The 25577-nt window shown below is 42.0% G+C and overlaps 2 long non-coding RNA genes across 4 annotated transcripts in view; one reads left to right on the top strand and one right to left on the bottom strand.

Annotated features, from left to right (window-relative positions):
• LOC308067642 overlaps positions 1–6885 on the top strand; it is a 52987-nt gene extending 46102 nt beyond the window's left edge. For 2 of the 3 annotated variants that reach the window (XR_013929684.1, XR_013929685.1), the window contains one exon: positions 1105–6885. This is a non-coding gene — a long non-coding RNA (uncharacterized lncRNA). The remainder of the gene's footprint in view (positions 1–1104) is intronic. The other variant, XR_013929683.1, reaches the window with a different exon arrangement.
• On the bottom strand, positions 4672–25577 carry LOC308067643. The gene is made up of 3 exons (XR_013929686.1): positions 19456–25577; positions 6900–12835; positions 4672–4686 (listed from the first exon to the last, which is right to left on the bottom strand). It is a non-coding gene; the product is annotated as an uncharacterized lncRNA (long non-coding RNA).

Here is a 25577-nt window from a genome sequence, read left to right as displayed (position 1 = left end):
TTTGTGATGTGTGCCTAATCAGACTCATCATAATTGCTAGATTCTTCACACTTTTTTGTACATTGCCTCATACACACCAGAACCTGCAGATGAATGTGAAGATGTATTTCACCTATATCTGGAGTTTGACTTTCAACTACCATTCTGTGAAGACTTCTTCTTATTACACTTACATTATCTTTGCAAACTTTTAGTGTTTTTAAAGTGTCTTTGACTAATGCTGGGATTTTGGCATTCATATATGTTTAAACACTGAGCTGCATTATTTTGGATCAGTTTTAATGGGCCAGAAGTGTGGTCTGGAATAACAGACTAGGTCTGTATGTAGAGTGAGATGGATCACAGCAAGAGACAGTGCAGCACAGATCCTCTCTGCCAAAAACCCAGTGCATGGGCCAGCTCTCTGGGTCTTTTAACTACAGACAGGTTGCCATGAACTGCTGTGAAGGGGACAGGCAAGCACTGAATGAGCAGTTGACTCTTCAGTGGAAAAAGATGTGAGTAGAAGAATGACTCCGCAGCAGCAGCAAGCCAGATCATGAGCTAAGAGGAGTTAGTTTTTTGTGGCGTGGGCAGTAAGCAGTTGCAGGCCTGCACGGCTATCAATGGCCACCATAACTAAGTTATGAGCCCTCATTATGACTGATTACCTTGACTGATGGACTCATAATGCTGCTGATGTATTTTATTTTTTGCGGGCTACTTTTTGCAACATTTTAGTTCTCACAGAAAAGCTGTTTATCAGTATATCAGCAAAATCTGCCAGAAGATCAAGTCTGGAGACTAACACATGATGGTGTAATCTTTGTGATCATGAGTGTGGGACTTCCCACCAAACCCAGAAATGTATATTTCAACTAATACTATTCTTTTTCGTGGATTTTGACAAAATGAGCACTTCCCAGTAGAATCCTGATATGTGAAATATGCCATATGTTCTACCCATAAACTTAGCAGAGCTGTTGCATAATTCATGTGTATTATAACATTTAATGTGAACTATTGAAAAAAAGAGAAAAGGATCTTTGTAATGTGTGCTTCTTTCTGAGGAGGGAGGTGCTATAGGAAAGAGCAACTGAATGTTTAAAAATCCCTTCTTCATAGCAGTCAATCACCTGTGGCAGCGAGTGGTACTGAAAGCTAAGCTGGACAACAACTGGAAAGCCTGGCTTAAACAGAGGAAGAGGAGGAGAAGATGTAATAGGCTGCCTGAAGAAAGATGGATGGGAACAGTGAGTACCACAGACCCTGCAAACAAAACTTGATTGCATTTTGTTATATATACACAGAGGAACCATTCCTGGGACAAAGCAGCTCACAGACTTCACAGCTGCCCTCCCTCCTCCATGGATGCTAAAATAAGCAATTTACCCTTCTGAGCAGACTCTGCTTTGAGACGCCAGCACTCATATGCATGGCCATTTGCAGACACTAGGTTATGACAAACAGTGCTTGTTAGTTCAAGCACATCACACCCTATTCACAACTATGTGATTATTATGCTTTGGAACTTACCCACATGTGGATAGGTTACAGCTGTACAGAGAAGCCTCCCAAAACAATGTGCAAACTAACCCTGGGGGTAGGAGTTCAAACTGTTTCACCTAAGGGAGAGAGCAACAACTTTTTGTGGTTTGTGCCGGTACCTGACACACTCTTTGGAATGATCTGCAGTACCAGTCTTGTCCATGCCGAGTGAAACAACCTGAGAGACAGCAACCGAACCATAGTGTTGTCTCTAAAATGCGAGTCTGTTCCTGGTGTGCAACAAGCCTATCTTACACATTGAGACAAGATACTGTTTTATTACAGAGCTGCGCAAGTCTGGATGCTAGCAAACAAATCTAGCATATCGAGGTACAAAGGTACAAACATTATACACAAAATCTTACCCAGAGGGCAGGTCAGTATAAATCATTGGCTACACATTGGCATATCCATTACCTAACTTATCTCGCTACCATGCATGTTCTCTGAGGAAGGGTCTTTCAGTGGGCCTGGTCTTTCCCTTAGGGGGTGTCATTTTTAGTATTATAATGAGGGTGGTTCACTCCTAGGGCAAGGCTGAAGACCATAAGAGCTAACTTAATCAGAATCTAACATAAACAAGGCAGTTTAAGTGCGCATGGCTTACATCACGAAGATAGGATGTTCTTTGTTGTGTCTCTCCAAAATCTGACTCTCTTGATTAGAAGTCCCTTCATTTGTCATTCTTGACAACTGTAGAGGGTCAACTTGACCTAAATTCTGTGCACATATAGTTAAGCACTAAATCTGAGTTCAAGAATTTGGGAGTTTTAGACAACAACAGTGTATGAAACACACATTTTGTTGTTTGTGTATCATACATCTTTATTTCCACTAGTTTTTCTGTGATCCTTTATTGAAAATATATATTAAAATACCAAGGTTTAAATATGTCCTAACATGTTAAATATGGAAACATTGCTCTAGGAAGAGGATTTCCTTGGATTATTATAAAGAATCCTCATTGGTTTCAAAGCAGGGGGGAGTGGAAGTTGGGGAAAAAAGTGATTGGAATTCCACAGCGTGATGCCATTGTAACAGTGACAGAAGAGGACAATGAAATGTCTTTTAAACCTCTGATGAAGTCATATTCCTACTGGAAAAGTGATGAATTTTGCTCAGAATTTGAAACAGGTCACCTTCTGACCTACAATTTTGATAGTATCGATGTTTTAAGGGGAGAAAGGCACTTTCCTTCTTTGTTTGGTTCCCCCCCTGGAAAAATAGCTTCTGTGTTGTTCCTGATGGCTGCATTGTCCCCCATACTGACTTTGAAGTTTAGAGAATCAATGTTGTCACTCATTTTAAAGCTCTGATAGCACTATCATTGTTAAGAGACTGTAAATGACCTTGTTGGTTTTACTTCTTTTTATTTTTCCCCCAGATAAATGAGTCTGGACCTCATTAAGGGAGAAATGCACTTCTCAAGTGACAGCCCAGTTGTGCAGACTGAAGGATGCGATGAATATGCACTAAGCAATGTACATGGAACAAAGCAATACACAGCTCTTGAACACTGGAACTTCTTTATATTAGTACTTGTGTAAGGGAATCAGTAGTAGAAAGGGTGGGGAGTGCTGAATAGTGAATGCTGTACCACTTATCTAAAGGATGATGCACCTATGTTCAGTTAAAGTTGGGAAATGTCCGGAGACCCTTATTGCAACATGACGGATGCACAGACCGCTAAGTCCTTGGGTTGGTTATCTTTAAAAGGGACATTTTGTCTTACATTCCTGTTGTACATGCAATGTGGTGAAGATGGAGACTTTAAACATGGCCGCTAAGGAATAGAGTCTGCATAGAGACAACTCCTCAAGGACATCGTCCAGGCACAAGATATGTTAATGTTGTTAACTTGAAGATATACTAGGTCCTTGAATGGAATGTGCTAATTGTTCAGGCACAAGATATGTTAATGTTGTTAACTTGAAGATGTGCTGGGTCCTTGAATGGAATGTGCTGATTGTCCAGGTGTCCAGGTGTGAGATATGTTAATGAGTTCCCGGAAAGTTGATGAATAGACATGAGTGACTTGTATATGGAGGGGGCTGAGGGATTTCCTTGGTGTGCATGACTTTGGTGGAACGATCCCCCGTGCACCCAGCGCTGCCAATAAAGGATACTTAGTCACTCAGAATTTTTGACTTCGCTCTTTAAATCAATGCTCAGGTAAGATGGAATTGGGAGGAACAGGAACTGTTGCCACTTGTCTATAATGTAACTTGCTCAACCGGCAAGGAAAATGCAAGTGTTGGAGCACTGCAAGCTGTAAGAAACTGCACTGCAAGCCATAAGAAACTTTGAGTGTCTTGAGCAGAGTAATAATATGCAAGACAGATCCTGATCTTGTCATTTTAATGTTTCAACATTGGCAAACGATCATTAAAAAAGTTGGGAAAAAAAATATCTTTACAAAGGCAAATGACTTTTATGCAAGAGAAGACTTGTGTTGCCTTGTATTTATTCACAGTTTTTATTGCCAGGTGGAAGATTGTGATAATCAGTGTAATATACTAAGATTAATATTCCCCAGATTCATTCACATTCCCCAGGCACAGGCTTTTTTGCCTACCTCAAAAGATATCCCTAGTGTGTGACATGACTGTAGTGAAGCAATATTTTAAAATAGTAACATTCTTTGCTGTGCAGTTTCTTGGGAAGTTCTCATAGAAGCATCTCTTTACTCAGAAGTAATATTCAGAAGAAATACTTCATGCAGAAACTGTATTGCTGTTCATGGAATAACAGGCAGCAAGTCTGCTCTGTCTTTGTGAGGATATTTGCCCTCAGCCAGTGCATGTGTACAGTCTGAGATGTGAAGCTTTACCGTGGCACAGGCCCATGTCAGCTCTACATTCTGAAGAACAGTTTGTTGAGAGTGGGGTGGCCAAGTGCAGAGGAAGGTCCATGCCTGAGAGCAAAAGCCTGAAGGAGCCTTGAACTGCCTGTAGCTGCCTGAGAAAGAAGAGGCAATGCAGCCAGGTGCTATCCTGGGGGTGACTAGCAAGTCTCCAGAAACACAGCACGCTCTGTGCCCTTTGGGGAATGCTAGTAGTGTGCTCTGGGCTTGCTTGGCCACCCAAGGTACAGCTGCAGGTGACTCCAGGATTCCCTGGATGGTTGCAGTCAGGCCAAAGGATGAGTCACTGATGTTGCCTTCCAGTTTTGGTCCCTGCTTTAAGCAGCCATGCAACAAATAAGCATAATTTGCATGCACTATATCAGGACTGTGCAGCTTGGGTGGTTGTTCTCTGATAGTCTACAGGAGCTCACAGCAAAAGGTATATGACAAAGTCTATCCCTGGGATGCTGCACGCCATTTCAGCTACTCCAAACAAATACTGCTCTTGTTACCGAAATCTCGGAATGAAGAACTTATCGACACCAATGTGATTTAGATAAGCAGACACTTCTTTATTAATGGCCGAGTGTGTGAGCGAGTCCTCTCATGATCAACGCACACCAGGTCTCAAAATTAGACACCATATATAAAACATATTCATACATATTCATTAAGTATTCATGCATAACCATGATATTTCCCGTAAATCATTAACATATTCTCCTCCTATATCTGATTCTGTGCCGTAAAGGTTAGAAAGGTCCAGAAATGGGTCTGGGGTACGATTTGGGTAGGTGGTATATGAGTCGGTGGTCGCGATCTCCCCCTGCCGGAATTACCTTTTACTAAAGTTCACGGTTTCTTGGCAGGTAACTACAAGCTGTTCCAGTCAACTCTCCCCGGTTCCCATTAATCCTATATTCTGACATTTCAATACACCTTCTACATACAGAAGACTGGTCAAATACAAAGAAACCTTTCAAACCTAAAGTTATTACCTAAGTCTTAACAATGGTTCTAGCCCATTCTTCTAGCCTTGGTACAGGATGTACAGAAGATCTCATAGCAGCTTTTACTGTGCAACTATAAGTTTCATTAAAAATATTTCTTATCCTTCTATTTTTCAATTTTATAAAATAATTTTATAAAATCAATTAATCAATCAAATAAAGTCAATCAATCTTAACTTATTACCAAATCGATAACACTCTCCTGTCTACATTTTGGCAGTAAATGTATCTCATAGATCCCAAATCATTGCAAGTGCTGTAGGCTCACAGTCATCATTACTGAAAGCAATCTACTTCTTCCACCCTTCACCCTTCACTGCTCCTCACTCTGCTGCTATACAGAGCATTGTGTGTGTCTGCCACAAGGCTCTGTCACCTGGAGTAAATCTGAGTGAAAATGCAAACTGTATTTTTGGAAGGTGTCAGATTAAGTATCTGCTAACTCATACTGAGTTCTCAGTTCATACTATGAACTCATAGTTTATACTGAGATACTTTTATGGTACATTAAATGTTAGAAAATAAACTGTTACCTCATTTCTGTGTTTAAATTGGGAAAAACTTGTCTATGAAAGGGCAAATATTTTCCCCTGAAGGTCACTAGTCTCACTTAGAATTTTATTTGTACTGAATAAAAAACTGGTGATTCTATTTAGCCACGTTGTACAGAGAAACTAAAAATGCATTATAAAACATTTTCAAAAGGTCAAAAGCTTTAGGAGAAAAAATTAACTTTGAAACAGTCAGTGAAACAGTTAAACAGGAAAACACAAAGAAGACAGAACTAGAAAGCTAAACCAGATAATGCTATTGAGAGAACTGAACTCTACAACTCAAGGAGTTACAAAGCAGGTGTGTTTATTGTGGCGCCGGGTGCAAGGGGGGTCGCTCCTCCTAACTTGCACACCGTTTCACTAGCAGACGGATATTTATTATACAAAGTCATGGATATTTATTATACAAAGTCATGCATACACATAAGGTTTCCGAACACTCAGAATATCCCTCTGGCACCTCTTCAAGATGTATTTTTCACCTTCTTGAGCAGTTACCTGAAGTTCTTGTTTATCTTTGCATACATTAGCAGTCTTTTTTATTTAGTTTCTGTTATCTTAAAACATCTGCTGGCTAACATGAGCCCTTCCTTACTGCCCACTCTAAACATGCCCAGGTAATACATGCCCACTGGGCTGGTTTTAATCTATATTAAATCCACCCGGGTGGGGGATCCACCCTCTTCGGGGTGGGGGCCATTGGAGTAGGAGGTCACTGATCTACTACCACAATTATTTCACCCTAGTTTGTTTTCTTTTAGCAGTTGGCACGTCTTTGTTAGAAGGCTCCTTATTTACATTTTTATTGAGCTCATCTATATCGGTACTAACTGTCCCTTCTCAAAGTGCTGAGTGCTAAGCTCCGGCCCTTTGCTCTTTCTCCGGTGTTAATGTTTCTGTTATTTATGTAGTTTCTGTCTGCAGCAGAGTTTTAGGGGTTTTTTTCCACTATATCGCCGTTGCCTTCCAACATACCTTCTGGCATGAATCCAGATAGAAGTAAATGATACGATATTGAGAAAAACAGAAATAAAATCTTGATATTTACACAGTTTGTAGCACAGAGCTATGACATCTCATGGAAAATCCAGTTCTTGCTATGTTATGTGCAGTCATTGTCTTCCCTGGATTCAAACCAACGCAGGACGGCTTGTTACCACTGCCTGCAGCACCAGCACAACAGCTGTTAATCTGGAGGTTCTTTCCCTCTGGTACCCTCTTGAATTGTAGTCTCCATTACAGAGGTCAAGCTAATGATCAAGCCATGACAGTCCTCTCTAAAGAAGAAATGAACCAAGATTTGTCTTATGTGCTGAGAGCACAGTTTGGTTTCTGAAACCAGTTAATACTCTCACTCCCTAGACTCTGGCCAAGGACTCCGGACTCAGGTCCATTCTCTCAAGTGTACCTCTAGCTCTGTATTCTCTGAGAGTCTTTTTCCTTCAGAATTTGAACCTGTTCCCTCCTAACTACCACCTCTTCCCATTTTTTTAAGTTACCACATTTATGGACAAAGTTTTCAGCTGTCACAAGAAAGTTTCAAGTCATCTTTTTGCACCTTCAAACAGTGACAGAGAAATAAAAGATAATGCAGCTATAAAGAGAGGTTATTTGCAAAGAAGAAATTGCTAAGAATTGCAGAAATCAGATATGACTTGGGAAGAGTAGAGAATGGGAGTAATAAGCCATTATTATTATATGTCCAGGACTCAGTGGTTTCTCCAGCTCTTGCAGTTTTAGGAGAGTTTGGGATGTCTCATCTAAAAGTTGCACTATTGATTAACGCAAAGTTATAGTTTTATGCAGGAATCACAGATCTTTAGCCTGGGTTAACAGAAGCCTAACTACTTGGCAAGGGTTTCCTCAGGTTATAAAAATCTACAAATAAACAGCTCCTTTGGAGAAGGTTAATTACTAGTACGTATGTTTAAAGGCATTTTAACTTGTTGAGCTGTAGTTAATATATGATTTAGTTTCTTATTTGCCAGAATGTATGTTATATCAAAACATTTAATTTGAAAAAAAGTCAATAGGTACAGAAAAATCCACCCTTGTATCCATGGATGTCAGTAAGCCCCTTTCTGTTTTAGCTCTGCTACAGAAGCAAGAATTATTTCCTGAAATCAGCTTTGGCTTTTGGTATTCCTAAAGATCAGACTAAGACAGAGCCCTGCTCACTGTATCTCAGCTTAATCATAGAATCATGTAGACTGGAAAAGAACCTTCAGATCATTGAGTCCAACCATAAACCTAACACTGTCAAGTCCACCACTAAACCATGTCCCTGAGTAAATGTTACATCTACACATATTTTAAGTACCTCCAGGGATGGTGACTTAACCACTTCCCTGAGAAGCCTGTTCTAATGCCTGATAACCCTTTCAGTGAAGAATTTTTTGCTAATATCAAATGTAAACATTCCCTGGCACAACTTGAGGCTGTTTCCTCTCATTCTTTCACTTGTTACTTGGGAAAAGAGACTGACCCCCACCTGGCTACAACCTCCTCTCAGGCAGCTGTAGAGAGTGATAAGGTCCCCCCTGAGCCTCCTCCTCTCCAGGATAAACACCCCCAGCTCCCTCAGCAGCTCCTCGTAGGACTTGTGCTCCAGACTCTTCCCCAGCTTCATTGCTCTTCTAAGTCAATCCCTAGTCTGTCCTTTTTGTGCTTCAGTCTTCATCCTTATGTCTTTATGTTGCTGATATTGTGCTAGACATTTGAATGAAATGGCTAACATTTTTCATGCATAATAAACCCCCCTCCGCCCCCCCCCCCAAAAAAAAAAAAAAAATTTTTATGGACTTTGCCAGAATAAAGCAGTTTTGCCACAGAATAATTATGAATCACTGTAAAGTACTAAGTAAATCAACAGACTCCCACCCCAAACAGCTTTGAAATCTGAGCTTTTAAAAATACACGGAGAATCACCCCAAGCTGGCAAAGTTCCCATTTTTATACAACAGTTTGAGAACATGTACAAGCAGGTGTCTCCTGAGACTGAGCTACTACAAAACTTGCCAAGGAACTTCCAGGTCATCTATGTCTTCTTCAGAAGTAAGTATCTATGTATGCATTTTCAAGGGTTTGAGAACACGTTCTTGAATCACCTACTGCTGAACTTCTCTGGTCAGAACTTTTTCCTTGTATATATCTCCCAGAGATTCCAAAAGTCGCAAATTAACAGTATTTCCTTGTTTGATGATGAATGCAGAAAGAGAAAATGAGAGAAGATTACAATACTATGCAGATTTCCACAGGCAAAGAGGGAAAAAAAAGAAACATGCAGCTGAAGGACTCAGAAAGATTGACTTACCTGGGTACAAAAGCACAAGCGAATGTGAGTCTAGAAGCATCCCTGGGGCAATCTCTGCAAGCTACTTTAAGCAATTTAAGTTCTATGTAAAGTTTAAGTGCAAGAAAACATTTGTCACAGCTCCATAATAAAAAATGCATTAATGCAATCTGTAATCAAAAAGGCAATGCGAGAGCAGGGATAAAAATCAGAATTAAGTTGGTTCAGCAGTGTTGGGGAATTCATACTGTTCCAGACTGTTCTGCATTATGGGAATGTAAGACACATCCATAGCATTAGCACTAACATAGCAATGGACATGTAAGATGAGGGAAGAAGTGCACTGAAGAAAGCACTTAAGCTAATTATTATTTAACATATTTATATTATGAAAATGTAATGGTGTTTTTGTTCATTACACTTCCTAAGGGCTTCTTTTATGGGCAGGGGGCACTTGGTCACTGTTGTTCCTGGCCCTGCTGTAGCATGACCTGTGACATCCCAGCAGTTTTTTTGGCTCCCTTGAGGCTCCCCTGGTTCAAGAAACCCCCTGTGCACCGCACTGGAGTGCTGTGCTGCCAATTGTGCCAGCACCAGGGCTGCTTGCCTCAGCGACATGTGATGCATAGAGTTGCTACGAAGACCTGGAGGCAAGTCAGAGATTACGTTTCAGTGTGTATATAGAGATAATACTTTTTATTATATGAATTATGCAGTGTTGTGACAGGCTGGGTATGAAGATTTAGAGAAGGCACTAATTAAACAGCTCAATGGCAATGCAAACTCAGCAGACAGCCAGTTGTAGCTAAAACCTCAACTTTCTGCACTGCACACAGTGCCCTGGGTGTCAGTCTCTGGGTGTGCTGATTCTTCACAGTGAGCTATCATAAAAAATCCAGAGCAGTCAACTTTTGATAAACGTTCACAAAAGGCAGCTTAGGTAAAGCAAGGAGTATTTTATGGAAAGGCACTAAAAAGGCTCCGAAGAGAAAACAACTCTTTGTGGGAAGGGTAGGTGCCACCATAGCAAAAACATGAGAACAGTAGATCATTACCACAGATTTACAGAATCATTCTGTGGGATAGGATCTTAGCGGGTAGGCATGCCTCTGCTCCAACCTCCTGCTGAAGTCAGCATTGGCTTCTAATCAGTTCATTCAGGGTTTTACTCTGCTGGCTCTTGAAAACCTCTAAGGATAGGTTTCCCAAACCTCGTTGGACCTCTCTACTCTGCTGTGTAGCCCATAAGTAGCAGCATCCCAGGACTATGCCAGATACCCATTAACACATCTGAAGGAGTAAGGTAGGAGTCTCCCTGACACTGTGGAAGCCAAACGCTTACTGCAATTTCTATTTTATATTATGGAATATATTGCTCCAGATACAATGGCAAATTTACTTTTGCAACTTGATGAGACTAATTTGTTCAGAAAAGTCTCATGGCACTGCATAATGCAACTTGAATTTGCTATTCTCATGTTGATTATTGCAACTAAAGCAATAGCTAAATGTGGCTTAATCTCTTATTAATGTAATGTTTTAGAGAGCAATATTCACAAGCATAGGACACACACACATGCACACACAGAAGATAGAGAATTTGAGAATTATTAGATGTTAATTTATCTTACTTTGAATAGCCAGTGGCTGGAAAAATAATGAATGTTGGACAGATTCTCCATCTTGTCCAATTCCTCTGCTCAAGCATGGTCACCTTGTAATTATATGTGAGCTTTATGTAAATAACTCTCTGTTATGAAAACTCTTAACAAAATCCTCGTTGTAGCTGGAATCTGGAGTCTTAGAACTGCTTTTATCTAGTTTAACAGGATCACTTCCCGGAGTTTATCATATAACAGCACTGTTTTCAATGATAATAAATTCTCAGCTAAAGATTAACACAGAGATATACTGTCAAGAAGCACAAAGAAATAGAACAGAACCCCAGAAAAACTTAAAACTGTGTAAATCATTCTTCGCCGTTTCACCAAGTACAAATCAAAGCATTAGTAAGTCCTTGAGGCTTAAAAGCAAAGCCACTTGTCACCACAGGCTCAGCCATCCTTTCTTACATGGCTGTTTTATCAGAAGATCCTTCACTGTCTCATCAACGTTACGCCACTCCAAGTACAGCAATATTGTCTGGGGTGACTTCACCTGAGTTCTCTGCCAAGTACTGGTGCTGGCGCCTGTGTTTCAAGTGTCTGTGCTACTGTGCTGTGCAGGGTCTGCTCCAAAAAACAGCCCGTGATTATTAACCACTAAGCAAAGCAGAGTAATCAGTAGAGAACATTCCCCCCACAATCCAAGGGGAAATGGCCAGTGACCAGCTACACCACTTAGACACACACACTTCTGTGGGGGTGGATGGGATCCACCCAAGGGCAGACACCTTTGAAGGCCTGTGAGAAAGGGGACATACCTGCACATCGACATGCACAAGGTGGACCAGACAAAATGGGATGACCCTGGGTGTGACCACCAGAGCTGTCCAGACAAGGGCAGATAGTCTGGGTTCAGCTGGAATTTGAGATGCCATTTGCAGCACTCCTGCGATCACAGCGAGGCCGGTGCTGCTTCCAGCCTGGATCAGCCCAGGGGCTCATGTTGAGCTGGGGAAAGGTCTCGTTAGCAGTGGGTTTCACAGGTCTCATTAGTTAGTCCAACCTCGCAATCACTACTGAGGGGTGGAGGCAGCAGGAATGCTGAATTATTTTTCTTAGAAGGTGTCACATGCTGGTCCAAGACCAGAGTGAGGTTCTGCTTGTATTCTCAGGAACAGAATTAAGACTCAAAACAGAGTCAAGGAACTTTATATGCCTGACAACAGTTTTGCAAATGCAAAGGACAGAGCAAGAGATAAAGAGAGAAAGGAAGGAAAGAAAGAAGGAAAGAATGAAAGAGTTCACAGCAATAGCTACCACCCCAGAGCTGTGGCATCCAGACAATCCAATTTATTTCCAAGTCCGATGGGGGAACATTCGATCTGATGTTGGTTGATTCTGTTCTTTTATAGGGTTGTTATGAGCTGTTCTGCTTAACCACAGCTTCCACTTGGCAGTGGTGTGTGCGCCCAATACCATCAGGTGATGCTCAGGGGTCTCCAAGCTCCTCAGTCCCCCTGACCCCAGGTCTGGGCACATGCACAGGGGTTTGGTTAAGTTTCTCAGCATTAGCTCCCCCCATTGCTTCACGGTGTCAGCCAGTGGGTTTCCTGCCTTGACTATGTTGAGATAAACCTCTGCTGTGACAGTGGTGTTGGCTTCCTGGCATAACAACATTGAGATAAAACTCTGCTACAGCAATGGTGTGAGTTTCGTGCCATAGCAATGTTGAGACCAATATTTCTGTGGTGATGGTGGGTCTCACCAATGCAGTCTCTTATAGAAGGTTGCCACATTCCTGCAGCACTGCTGCAACGTTTCTGCTGCAATGTGATAACTTCTCATTGCATGTCCACAGCACCCTCACTCCAGGTCAAGAAATTTGGGGCTGGTTTCTCCTCTATCTCCAGTCAGATATTCCAGATGTTAAATGTCTGGGTGACAGGCACAGTATGGTGACTGCTGGGCTAGGCCTGACTTGAGCAGGTAGGGAAAGGAGTCACCTGGCAGGAGTGGGAAGGGAAAGAGGAGATTCAGACTCAGCAGCTGAGGGAGAAGGAAAGGACACCTGGGGAAAGGGAAAAAATGCGAGGAGGAAAGTAATTAATTCTGTCTGTGGTTACCCACTGTTTACTGTTTTGTACCATTTTTCTTTGTTGAAATACCGATTCCTATTTAAAGCCAAAATTAGGCAGCCCTTCCGGACAAGCTTGCAAACAAATAGTCCAGTGATGCTGAAAGGACATCAAAGTTGGACTAAACAAGGAGAGGGGAAAGAACCCCAAATACCCAGTCAAGATCCTCATAGCAATAAAAGCTGGGGAAGAAGGAAGAAGAGGGGCGCTGGCAGGGATGGCGTTTGTCTGCCCAAGCCCCCGTCACCGTGATGGAGCCCGGCTGCCCTGGGGATGGCTGAGCACCTGCCTGCCCTGGGCAGCGGTGGGTGAACTCCTTTGCTTTGCTGCTGTGCGCGGCTTCTGCTTTGCCTCTTAACGTGTCTTTATCTCATTCTACGATTTTTCTAAATTTTACTCTTCCGATTCTCTCCCCCATCCCAGCGGGGGGTGGGGGGATGGGGGGTGGGGGTGAGCAAGTGGCTGAGTGGGGTTTGCTTTGGGGCTTCGTTGCCGGCTGGGGTTAAACCACGTTAGAAAGGCTCTTATTGTCATTGTTATTTAGCATGGCATTCAAAGATCTTAACAGCATTACAAAGGAATTAACTCCTTTTAAACAGAAGACACTGAAACCTAATTAAGTTGTTCGGCTTTCCCAACCCTGACTGCTCAGAACAGCCTGTAATAAATTGTGGCCGGTGGACCTCAGGATCAAGCTCTGTGCTGCTGTCAAAGCTGGGACTTGGATGCCTAGACAAGACGTATTCAGTTTGGAGAGCTGTATCTCTAAGAGTATGTTAAGTATTCTTTCTGTCAGTTGGTAAGATGGAAGAGGAGAAAATAATTACTGTAGCTGAGTGAAGGAAAAAGGGACATATAATACGAAGAGAAACTTTACTGCTTAATAATTTATTTTAGGAAGAGATTTGGATTATGCAGATTCAATTTAGTACACCTGAGCTATCATCAAATAATTTTTAATCAAATTCAATTGGTACTGCATAATTTCTAAGACTATAGAGTTCTTTTCCTCCAATAATTTTTGTTTGTACAGATGAATAATCAAGAAACTCTTGTATGAGACAGTACACTGAAGTACAAGATCGGTGTAATGGATGGACACACTACCTGTGGAGCAGTAAAAATATAACTTGTGGGGAAAACCCCCTATATTATGTATATAGATTTACTGTTTGTTCAGAATGGGGATTTTGTTTTGTACTGTAATAAGGATAGACTTTGTGATTAATAGAATAAAAGAATGGTTTTAAACTTCTGGGCCAGGAACTGTTTTCTTATAGCATTATAATTCAGGACCCTCAGCTGCCTACTAGTCCCCTTCAAAGATCAGCATCCATTTAGAAATAATGGCAGTTATGTGACTGTGACCACTTGACCACTGAGAATGTATGCCCTGCAGAGGTGAATAAAGATTTTTTTTCTTTTACAACTCTGTTCAGGTTTACACTACAGAGGTATAATGTGTACTCCTTTAAAGTAAAACTCTCTCACGATATTGTCATTCTTATTAAATTCTACAAGACTTTTCCATAAGAAACGTATCTTTTTTTTCTTTCCTTTTTTCCCTGCACCCCACTTCCATGCAGATGCTGCCCAGTTTTTGATTTGTTTGGGTTTCTTTTTGGCAAAAGAATTTTGGTGAAGATTTAAACTTGAAAGCTACAATAGGTGTGAAGACAAAGATGGTAAGGAACGTCTTCTCTACACAGACAATTTTTCTTTTTATGAAATACGCAGCATAGCAATGATGAGGCAACTATTGTTTTTTCCCCCAAGAGTTCACCTACAGTTTTTCAAAGGCAACTAAATTGGCTGGTTTTGTATCACTTTCTTGAGCAACACTGGAGGAAAAGTGAGCAAACTCTTTATGCTCACAACACAGTAAAGGCTTGCATTTTATCTGTGAGGAAAGCGAGTCCTGACAGCGGGTCTTTCAGACCCTCTGAAACGTCCTTAGAGGCCATTCACAGAAAGCATCAGTCAGGGAAACAAGTACAGGCTGATTTACTGTTGTGGACAAACTATTCAGCATCCCTGAAGTTGTTCAACATTTCATTCAGTTACAGTAGTGCTAAGAAAGGGAGGAAAATCAGAGGTATGGAAAGATCATTCTACAGGGAGCCACAAGTGTTTTGGAATGTGGGGTCAGGTGCATGCTCCAAGCAGTCCACAGGAAGGGGTCTGTGCCCACCACAGCCTGGGCTAGGCAGCCAGTGGTGGAGGTGCAGTCTGCAGCTGAAAATGCATCTTTGAGATGGATGCTGTGCTGGTCTTGCCCAGCTGGAAATCCTCTTTGGTGTTGGTCTCAGGAGAATGAGCTCACCTTTGAGCCTCTGTGTATCAGCAGGAGGCACATTCACACTGACCAAGACGTTGTGCTTTTTTCACAGATTCGGAGCTCTTAATTAGCAATTAGCTTTTGACACCACCATCTAATTAGATAAGAAGTTATCTTCCCAGATTCCAGGAGACTAATTCAGAGTATTTCTGTTGTGCCTGATTGCTTGTTTAAATGGGTTTTGCTTTAATTTATGGCTAGAGAATCCTGTCCCAGATTTCTGTACTAGATTAGAAACCAGCGTCCTCTGCCAAGCAAGATTTTTGTACTAACTGACTTTGATGCCCATCTTCTATTTATTTGTGTTTCAAATTAAACTAAGTTAACTGACCTTATTAAATTACCTAGGTCAAGGCATTTTCTGTAGATCTTAAATATTTATTTGTGACCTTTTTCATTTTTCTAATATCATTTTAATAAGTGTAGAGGTCAGATTTGAACCAAGTAATTTAATGTCAGTATTTTGAGGTCCTGAGATTTGTCATCCTACAATCTGGGTTTTATTGGGGTTTTTTTTGTGTGGAGTTTTTTTTTGTTTGTTTGTTTGTTTGTTTTTTATTGTGAAGAGAATGATATGAAGAGATAAGGAGAAAACTAACTGTATAGCAGCTCAACATATGGCAGAGAAACCAAGTTGCCTATGGAGCAGACCTCTACATCAAGTCAGAGCAGCCGCAGTGTGACTGAAAACAGTTGTGCCTCTTCGACACCCATCTGGGCTTTCACATGGTTGTGGGAGCCTGTCTTAGCTCTGGCAGTTTAGGAGTTAGGAAAATAGGGACCTTGCCAAAGCCCAGGTTCTCAGACACTGACTTGGCATAGTGTCAGGAATAACCAGAGCATCCAAAGTGCCTGGAGAGTTTGCACGACATCTATATGTTTCTGAAACTACAAGAAGTGTTTGAGTATGTACTTGTGTGACTTTGGAAAGTGGCTCCACTGACAACCGGGGACTTCCCACACGTAGGGGTGCTGTGAACTCTCTGTCCTCTGCGGTACCAAAGAACTTCACTGTAACTCTAATTGTGGACCTGCTTTGTCTTTGAAATGCAGACCTTTTTTTAGGAAATAGCTGGAGTTGTTTTGTAAACTGTCAGAAATTACAATAATCTGAATAATATTGTGTTAGTGAGGCACAAGGTAATCCAGAAAAAAAATAATCAACTCAAACTTCCTGTTATATTTCATTATTACTGTGTCTTTTTGTTCCTCTGCTTCTTGAGTGCTAGGGATTCTGTGACCAACAGTTCATAGTAAGAAAGGAGAAGTTAAGTGCCAGAATCTTCAGTTCCCAGCAGCTAATGCTGAAGCTGGGATAGCAGGGACACCTGGACTGAGGAGAGGGGCCAACTTCCCACTCGGCTGAGTAAGCTCTGGCCCAGCATGAGGACATCCCCTCCTATCTGGTCCTCTCTTTGTGGCCTAGAGAATCAAAAGGCTAAGTGAACACAAGCTTGGGTTCCCACTAGTAACCTGGGATGCTGCTGGAGGCAGCCATCGCTTGGTGCTACTTTCAGAGAGCTCCAAAGAAACAGATCTGTTTTCATTCCCACAACAGCATTAGTATGCTAATGTTGTGACAGTCATGCTAATACAGTGCTCCATTCCCATCCCAGCGCCTGCCTCAAGCCGTATCTGATGCTCCAGTTATCCCACAGACTTCCGAAGCCTCTGAATGAAACAGCACGCAGGGGATTAGGGTGCTGATGCCACATCTCAGAGCTTCACACAAGTGCATGGAATCACCCACAGAAACTGCACACAGCATGACTTATCAAGGCATGGCATGGGGACCCTCCCTGCCCAGCACTGCAGTTTGTAGTACCTCAGTCTTTTTTACCTTTATCCCAGTGTTTAGAGCCAGGTTAACCATGATGGCATGCTCAGGAGGGAGTTGCTAATGAACTCAAGCCCTAAATTCTTCAGTCCCATCTGTGCAGTGTAAGGACATGGCTCCCAAGTGAGTATCCTCTGCTTTCTGAGGGCCTGGTCTCAGGCCATGAGCTGACTGGGGTGCTGGCTTAACCCTTCTGGACTGGAGCGTCTTGTATCCCAACACCTTTTTTCAAACCTCCTGAAGAAAAATGCCCAGAAGCCACCCCTACAGTCAGTACTCCTCTGCACCATGCCAGGCTGTCCACCCTATCATCGTATCAATTCTCTGCTGTTTACCTGGCATGGACAGTGCTCCAAATCAAGTTTGTTGCTGGAATATGTAGCCGAAATAATGGGAAGACTACTGTACTGTCCTGCAAAGGGAGCCTGTGGAAAGCTGTCTTCTTGACCTTGTACAAAGACGTACGGTCCTCCCCCTCCTACAACTGAAAATATTTATCCACATTTGGTAGATACACATTGCATGGCAGTATGAGCCTCCTGTCTCATGATAGACATAATGAACTGAGCCTTATTGCTCTAATTTAACTGGGGAAGCGGTATAAGAATTTCCAGCTACTGTAATGCCTGGTGAACTCTGCTTGTCTTATGTCCTTGGATTTTATCCTTTCTGCAAATCTCCTTCACTTCTTTATCTTCACCTTTTGAGAGTGACTCATCCATTGTTTCATTTTAAGTCAGTTCAGTGTCTAAACAGTCTTCTTTTCCTTTGTTCAACATCTAGGTTTTGAAAGTCAAACAGCACAGGACAGGCTTGCAATCACTGACTGTCAGATTCATATTCTTACATAAAACAGCCGCCTGTTACTGCTACAAACCCACTAGAATGCTACAAAAATGAACACAGGACCAGGGAGAAATCAGGGAGGTGAAGAAGAAAAAAAGGATTTGAACAATAAGCAAACAAGTCTTCTTCTTTTGTCTGCTACAGTACTTCCGCCATGCTCATGTAGTACTTCCATACAATCGGGAAAAAGTCTGAAATTTGTACAGTATCTCAACAGAAATAAAGAGAAATAGCACTCAGAAAAAAACTTCCACTATATTGCAAAATGCTGCTAAGACAGTAAATATTATTAACCATCTTTTTCCAGAAAGGTCCACAATAATCTAGATATCAGCCAAACAAAACAAAATTGTGGTGCTGCCGCTGAAGAGAGCATAGACTGAATACTGTGGAAAGGCAGTAAGGCCATATAATAGGCATGAAGTACATGAAGACATTAATGAAAAACTTGTATGTGGTGATTTTAAACAAGGCACGTATCAGCTAGACAGACTAGATGCAGCAGCTTTACTTTTTTGTGTCCGAGTACAGATACGTAGACTTTAAGGTGTAGTGTTTGTTAAGAGGTAGTGTTCCAGTGTGTGACACTTGGAGCTCCCCCCGACACACGTGCACACAGCAGAGACCTCCTCACAGGGGAAAAGATCTAGAGGTGGAGTTTGATGAGACAACAGGACAGGCAGTGCTGGTCAGGTGCAGGGCAAGACCAGACAAGTGCACTGACCAGCAGCATGTTTATAGGTCACTGGCTCCACTGGTCTCCTTATCCCCTGTTTTGCCGTGCTTGTTCCTCTCCAGACTGCTTGGGTCCATCCCTTTCCCTGCTGTTTGTTCCTGCTCTAAATATCCTGCAAACAGTCCTTAGGAATGCTTTTCCTCTGCATCCCAAGATGTGTCCTGTATCCCAGGCAGGGAGCCCTTTCAGCCTGTGAGATGAATTGGAGACACTCTCCAGTTGTCCCACCATGAAAGAGGCCATCCCCAGCCACAGGGCTGAGGCTTCTCTGGGAAGGGCCAAGCAGGACTCCCTGCCTCTGCTGGGTTATTGGGGTCCCCCTGCCTGCCACTGTGCCCCTGTGATCCTTCACATATGTGCAAACAAACATTTTATTGCATAACCTGGTAGTAATAAAGAGTGAAAAAACCGAAGAGTATCTTTGGGTGTCAACTCTGCACTCCCCAGGCATGCTCAGGGCACTAGCAGCCATGCTGGGCTACCTGCCACCTTCAGTCCAGGCAAACACAAATGTCTTGCAGCAGGGAACACCAATCCCCCCTTGCTGGCACCCACCATCCCCTGTGCCACAGGTGGACATTTACACCACATGGGGCTCACCAAGACTTGCCCTGAGGAAGATGTGATGCAGAAAGGAACATCCTTGGATCCTCAGTGAATTTTAATGTGTCCTCTGCCACAATGTCACTTGGGTCAGCACCTGCTCTCCGAGTTAGAAAGGCAGAGCTCACCTGAGAGGAGTGGTGGGCAGCACGCTACCTGCTGTGAGCATCCCCTCCACCTGCAGGGCTCATCCTCTGTGAGCCTTGGCTGCTAAGTGCAAGCTGTTAAAGGTAGGAAACAGGTGGAGACTAAATATTTGGTAACAGAGAGTGAACAAATCAATCAATTTTGACACCATTTTCAATCCATTACCCACCTCTAAGAACAACGCCATGTGTCATGCCATTAGACCACAAATGGTTACATTAGCTCTGCAACATAAAAGATGAAAATGAACTGAGGAACTGTTGACCTGGAGACAGAAAAAGTAAAAATAGAACTATGCTACATGATAACATTTCCTTCACTTGAGAAAAAAAATAATAAAAGAAGACTAAAAGAAAAAAATAGCATTTCCAAAAGAAATGCAATTTGAAGAAGTCAGGAAACTTCATAAAATATAATCAAAAAAAGCCTCCAAAGTGTCAAGAAAGCAGAGAGAAATTAGAAAATCTACTCTTTGATGAAAAAACACATTCTACTTGCTCTTTGCTCTCATAGTGCAATGGCAGTTTACAATCAGAAGCACAGAGGTACAACATCCTAAAACCCAGAAAAATAAATAAAAATTTAGTCAGAAAACTAGCATATACTTAAAATCTCATTTTTTCACAGTGCTATACAGTGATACAAAACTAAGACTGAAGAAGATAAAAAGGCTCAAAGATGGAATAAATTTTACAAGCAGAATTTGGTCCATTCCAGACAGATTTTATATTTAACCTTTAAAACTTAATTTAAACTGTGTTAAACATTATTCAAACTGTACTAAAGCATTGAAGAACCTTGTGGTAGAGACTGTAAGGTCTCCCTCAACAGTCTGTCCCACTGCTTAATCTGTCACCTACCTTTCACAACTCTTTTTGAAACTTTGGAAATTTGCTCAGTATTTGAAGTGTTGGGGTTTGTTTCCTGAATAATAATAGCATTATTGAAGCATTGCTGTAGAAAGAATGTTTTTCCTTTCAGATGTTTCAACTTGTATGATTAACATGTGTTAACATGAAGTGAGTTACACATATTAAAATACTCCTTTTATTCTTTGAAAATTGTGGCAAAGCCCTGCTGCATTGGTCAGGCCTGACAGTCTGATGACAACTGCTCTGGCAGGCTGTGGCCATTCCACATTCGTTCTGCAGGTTTCCAGCATCAGCACATCTCTGCACAGGCTGGTGGTGCTCCCACAGGAATTCTGCATGGAAATACATTTTAGGATTATAGTATTAATCCTTTTCTGTCTTCCTGCAGCAGTTTTTCCCAACTCTGTGCAAGCTCCTAGGCTATATCTGCGTGAAGGGGTTTTAAGTTATGGAATGGCCCAAGGAGCATCTGGACAATGCTTTTAGTCATATGGTTTAGCTTTAGGTAGTCCTGTAAGGAGCAGGGAGTTGGACTCAGTGACCCTTATGGGTCTCCTTCAGCTTCAGATATTCTATGATTCTTTGACCCATGTTCTCCAAAGAGGAGCAATTTATTAAAAAGCAGGCTTAGATTCCTAGGCTTGAGCATGAAGGTTCATTAACATTCTCAAGACAACCATGCTGTGCTGCATCGACAATAGAAATGAAGAAGAAAGCACAAATACTTTTCAGACTCAGTAAAAAGCACAGTTAGGTTATCATCTGAAAGCAATGGTTATTATTAAGATTGGATATCTACATTAAATTAACTACAGGATTTTAACTTTGAAAATAAATAAAAGGCACATAGAAGGCACTTCTTTTTTTTCAGCTCAAGATGGAAGGAACACGAGAGAACACACTTATCAACAATGAAAAGTCAGGTCTACATTTTTTTTGATGGGACAGTCACTCACTACATATGATGCACTACACTGATATTTTATGTAAAACCATATACAGTAGGTTTTCACTAAGTAGGTCGCTCTTTTGTACTATGTATCAAACCATAAATGCACCTCCTGCATAAATGCACCCTGGTTCAAGATGGTAAACTGCCAAAGGTTAGGTTTCAGGTTTATTAGCCTCTAAATTAGTCTGTCTGAGAAGCAAATAATTTCCCATTGGTCTCTATGCTGTGCAGGTTGTTGCCTCTCTGACCAATGCAGAATGCATCTCTCATATCTGTATTTTAGTTTCTTTCAGCTTCCGGAGCATGCTGATTGAACGTTTCCTCAAAACCAGGCTGAAATGCAATAGCCACATGGCAATGGAAAGCAGAGCAGGCGCTGGCGAGGCCAATGGTGGCTGACAGCCCAACTGCCACAGAGGGGGCTCAGGGGCACGCTCAGCTAAGGGCAGCCTTGGCTGTCTGGCGGGATGCGTGGCCCTGAGGGGCTGAGGCTGGACCCCTGCAGGAGCTGGCTGGAAATTAGGACCATGGGTGACGGCAATCAGTTAGCTGAGGGGAATGTGCTGGAGCTTGTAGGTCAGGAACCCTGGGAGGACAAGGAGTGTGAATAGACACAACAATTAACATGATGAGTCCTGCTGAGAGAGCATAGGGGAGTGGGGGACGGATGGCGCCAAGGAAAGGTAACACCTTGCTGTTAATTGATGGTAGTTAACCACCAGTCGGGGATTGCCTAGGATGCAATGCTTAGCTTCAAGAACCAATCTGTTTAAAACGTGCAGCTTCTGAAAACGTATATAAACTCGTGCTTCTGTACAATAAATTGACATTTGCTTGCATCAAGCTGCGTCCTGTCTCTCCATCGCAGCAGACCCCTGCTCGGGTACCTCAGCTGCCCAACGCTGCAGCTCCTGGCTCAGGTCCGAGGCAGCAGTGAGGCTGCCTGGGACACACTGAGGCACTCCAAGAGCAGCCAGGGCCATGCACTTCTTGCCGTGTGCCCTGTGCAGGTTGCAGTCCAGGTAAGTTTGCATCACATCAGTGTAGCAAGAAGCAATGACTGGGGAGTGTGAGCGAGGCACGGCTGTTGCAGCATAGATGCAGGTCTGGCCATGACCAGTTCAGTCAGCTCTGGCCAGTGTCACAGCTGGCGAGGGCAGAAGGGTCAGCAAGGTCCCCACCAACTCCAGAGGCTCCGCACCGCATTAAACCTTAGATGCAAATACGGAAGCAGTCAGTGCAGTGGTGCTGCTGGAGAGGGGAGAAAAAGGAAGGGGCACCAGGGTCGTGCCGGGGCCTGGGGCAGCAGGTGAGAGGTGTGCACCCTTCATTGTCCATGGCTGCCCTGCCAGAAGGATGGGAGCAGTGGTCCACAGTGCCTCCTCTCAGCTTCATGGGAGCTCTGGGCAGAGAGCTGACAGCTCTGCTCTCCTTGTGCATGGCCCTGTCCTTGGTGGGCTGCAGATGCGGAGAGAGCAGCTGTCCTGTCACCTCCTGCCTGCTGTGCCCTGAGCTTGGCTCCTGCAGCGCTGAGAGCTGGGAGACCTCAGGCAACATGCAACACACGGCATGTGCAGAGGCCAGCTCTCTTGAATACAGACTTTTTTCTCCAGTCCATACCAAAACATAGCTGTTGACATCCCACAGTGCTCATTTTGAATTTCAGAACCCAGTGGCTTGTCTGAATATTCCTCTAGCCAGAGAAGTATTTCAGGTTCTCACATAAATGTGTTCCCTCAGTTTTTTATCCATGCTTCTGCCTAGCATCAGATTTCTAGTTTCTGTATTTATTTATTGTATTCATTATTACAGTAACCGTTGGCCATTTTCTTAAAAGTAAAATGTAATCTTGAACAAGACTTGGAAACAGAGTGGCGATAGATTTATAACTCTATAAACATGCCAGCACAATAATCTCACATTGCTGCAGCTCAGGAACAAAACCCGACTTCACCATGCCTCCTTCTAGAGTGCAAGAGCTTTCATCAGTACTGCAAATAAAATCACTGATAAATTCCATCATGTCTTGCAGCCACAGTGCAAATTCAGAAAGTTTAGTGACATGAAATCGCACAAGGGAGAAACAGCAGCAACTGAATGCAGAGTCACAGGACTCCTCCTAGTCACAGACTTCAAAGCAAATTTCTTGAGCACACTTGTGTTTAGGGGAGTCTGCGGTTACGCCTTAGCAAAATTATTTGGAGAAAACAGTAAACGCTCAGAACTCAAAAGGGAACAAGGTATTCACAATAAACCACAACAATTTTCAAAAATAAAAAAATCAAACCAACCAACCAACCAAAAAACCCCACTGAAAACAAAACTCCCACAATCCAGAAGCCAACAAGAAAACATAAATCAGCCTTTATGCTGAACATCTGACCTGAATTCTGTCTGGTGTATATACTTCATCCTAGACAATCCTTTTATTTCAGCAAATACAGCAGTGAGATTCTTAAATGAATGAGAACAAACATTTCAATTTCTCATCTAAATGAATTTTGACTGTTACTGAAACTTTCACTCTCTGTTTTCTATAGTAATGAGTTGTTTGCATTTTTCCTTCTATCTTTTGAGTGGAAAGAAAGAATGACAACAAATACACTTTACATCTAACAAAAAAGAATCCTTCTGGGCTCTTGTTGAGAAACCTTCAAGTGTCTGAAAAATTTTAAATGCAACCAGCTTTCAGTGTGTCACAGTCCCCTGCTTTGTTCCCAAGAGAGATGACTTCTGTTTTACTGAGCCAGAGGTCCTTTACTGCATAAATCACCTTTCATTCTCACAGGAACCGCAGTCTGATAAGGAAGCATCTTATCTCTGTTTACATAGCTACTGCTGAATTGTAGCAGCAAAATTCTGGCACTGAGGCTTCAAAAGACCCAGTCCATCTGATACCTTTAACAAAGGGTTTGCTATCACATTATTCTTTGCAGAATGTTGGAAAGGCACAGTCTTGTCCTTCACTTTAGAAATATGGTCTCACTTTTGAGCTATTATTACATACAAATTTCCTTACATCTAAAGTTGGGATCTTGTGGCAGTATTCTGACTCATGTCCTCATTAAAAAAACCAGAATATACTATGACAAACATGGTTGTTGGTTTTATATTATTAATATCATAACAATAACACCACCAACTATTATTAGTAATAATATTATTAATATTATTATTATTTACTGGTATTATTAGTATTACTATTTAATCAGACCGGAAGCAGATTGTACAAGTTGATTCATGCAAAAAATAGTCCTAGTGAGGTCAGTTAAGAAAACCATACTGAATCAGGGTGGCTACTTGAATAACTAATTACACAAACAAATTAACAATACAGTCATGAGTGCTTAATATAGAAAGACAATATGGAAAAGAGCACTTGACCTGCTAAGTTTCGAAGCATTACCTGACTCGGACTGATTTTCAACCTCTTTGCATATTTTAAGCATTTATTTTGGGGTAAGTTTTAAAATAACCTGTTTGGTTCCTCAAACAAGAGAAAAAAATAATCTGTATTTGATAAAAACAGTTCTTCACCTCAGTTTTATTAATTAGGAAAATTATGAACCATGATAATTTTTTTTAATAATTTCTTCTGACATTGACAATATGATAATGAAACTAGAGGAAAGTCAAAGGGATATATTCAAGCATTATGGTTTTTTTTCTGTACCTTCAAGACTTCATTTCCATGTAGTAAGGGTCACTTGGATGTAAACCCTAGTCAGGGCATCTAAGCAACCAATTATATAAGGAAGAATTTACAAAATTACATCCTTAGGAAGGATTGCCTAGCTCAAAAATCTTTACAGCTTTATTGACTGTGTGCAAGTACACTCCAGCTGATCTCCTAAGGGACTGGTGAAAGAAGTGTTTAACAGTTGTTCAAAAAAACAGAAGGAGAGGCAAATAAACTTGAAGTTTCAAATAGGTGTAAAAGAGCTTATTCTTACCTTGCTGCTCTTGACTAAAGTGCACAGAAACCTTGCCATGCAACTCTGAAGCCTCACAAAGAAGCTGCTTTTTGAAGCACAAAGACAGCCAGAGCTTTAAGGGAGCAGGAAGCAGTGTTAAATAAGGAGACACCCTGAAACTTTCAGTCTGAACTATTTACAGCCCATCTCTATGGCTTGATTTTATTTTTGCTGTCTGTCTTGTTCTTCTGCATCCCGAAGAAGATGACAGAGCCCTACTTCGCTACTCGGATAGTGCAGCCAGACAGGGAAGGCAAAGCAGTGTTTGCTTCTATGTGGTTGCTCAAAGGATGTGGGTGTCTGAC

The sequence above is a fragment of the Falco punctatus genome, assembly GCF_963210335.1.
Source record: "Falco punctatus genome assembly, chromosome: 7".
Classification (NCBI taxonomy): domain Eukaryota; kingdom Metazoa; phylum Chordata; class Aves; order Falconiformes; family Falconidae; genus Falco; species Falco punctatus.
This window is presented reverse-complemented; position numbering and strand designations above follow the sequence as displayed.